This window comes from Tenrec ecaudatus, chromosome 2, assembly GCF_050624435.1.
Source record: "Tenrec ecaudatus isolate mTenEca1 chromosome 2, mTenEca1.hap1, whole genome shotgun sequence".
NCBI lineage: Eukaryota > Metazoa > Chordata > Mammalia > Afrosoricida > Tenrecidae > Tenrec > Tenrec ecaudatus.
Window position 1 is genome coordinate 36,974,786 of NC_134531.1, and position 1,634 is coordinate 36,976,419.

The 1,634-nt window shown below is 48.5% G+C and overlaps 1 pseudogene; it reads left to right on the forward strand.

The window, feature by feature from the left end:
• The first annotated feature begins 723 nt into the window (after positions 1–723).
• On the forward strand, positions 724–1,082 carry LOC142439945 (macrophage migration inhibitory factor pseudogene; annotated as a pseudogene).
• Positions 1,083–1,634: the final 552 nt, after the last annotated feature.

Consider the following 1,634-nt stretch of genomic DNA (forward strand, 5'->3'; position numbering starts at 1 on the left):
ACCCAGTGATGGGATTTGGCTGGCTCATATGGATCCAGCCGAACCGATACCTAATTTTTTGTTGAATTCGGCGAACCCGCTGTTAAAATGGCTCTTCCGCTCAGGGTTCTCTCTAAGGTCGGTGGCTGACCCTCCACGCCGTGTGGAAATCACAAATTTACAATCTTTACTCTCACTCCTCTGCACAACAGTGTGATCTAAGAGCCGGTGGTGATAATGCCTGTAATATTTATTCATTTCGCAAAACGCATTATACTTTCAATGCAATACTACATTTTAATTCCCTGGCCCTTGTTACTTCAGTAACAAACACGACGTCAAGAGGAAAAGTGCTGCACAACGAGAGGGTGACACACACTCTTGCCTTTCAGCTTTGTGTCACACCTCAATTTCCCACGAGAGATTATGAGTGAATGATGCAATTCCGTCAAGTGTTCACAGAGCTAAAAGCGCTGTCAGAACAGCTGTTCTATGTTCAGCAGAAGCAGAAAGGGGTTATTCAAAGGTGAATATAATAAAGGAAAGTCGCCTGTTCCTACTGTATCCAGCACAATGACTGATGTCTAATTGGTCTGCCTCTGCAGGGATGGAATCCACTCCTACAAGAAAGGATGGTGAAGGATAACTGCGTCAAAGCAAAGAATATCCCAAGTATTAAGAAGCAAGATGGAGGTCTTTTTGTGTGTCTGCCCGTCTGGCCCGCCACGCTGTCTCTCTGCCATCATGCCCATGTCCATGGTGAGCACCAATGTGCCCGGCGCCTCTGTGCCCAACAGGCTCCTCTCTGAGCTTACCCAGCCACAGGGGCAAGCCGGCCCAGGACATGGCCGTGCCCGTGGTCCCCGACCATCTCTGGGGGTTCGCTGGCTCGAGCCAGCCGTGCGTCCTCTGCTGCCTGCATAGCGTCCGCACGATCGGTCGGTCGGTGGGTGGGCTGCGCAACCGCACCTCAAGCAAGGTGCGGTGCGGCCTGCGGGCCAGCCCTGCGCATCAGCCCGGACAGGACCCACAGCAACTACCGTGACACGAACGCCACCAACGTGGGCTGGAACGACTCCCCTTCGCCTGAGTCCGAGAAATAAACGGTTCAGAGACCAAAAAAAAAAAAAAGAAGCAACAGCAATATAGAAATCTTAAATCACCATTTTATTGGTTTTGGGGTCAGTTATTACTTAATATTTTTCATTAATACCTCTTTCTTACACCATATCTAGCTTTTGCACCTCTTGTTATTATTTAAATATTAACTGTATCAAATCATAAGCTACCTTTTGGTGTATCTCTTTTCAACTATACTGTACAGTCATTCGGACATTGCATCCATGCTACATCAGTGGCTCTACTGGTTGGTTCCCCACATTTGGAGAATGAAGGGCAGAATCTCAGTTTGAAAGTCAAAACCAGAACAACCGTCTCAAAGCCCCGGGTTTAATGAGTCTGAGGTGCACCTCAGGCACCAAGACTTGCTAATACTTCCTGCAGAAGAAGCTCCCCAACGCCCTCAGAGGGTCAAGACCATTGACAATGCTGCTAAGCTGTCATAGGTTGGCAGTTCAAACACATCGAGTGGTTCTTTGAAAGAAAAGGCCTGGTCAGCTGCTTCTGTGAAATTCTCTGCCAAGAAAGCGCTCTGG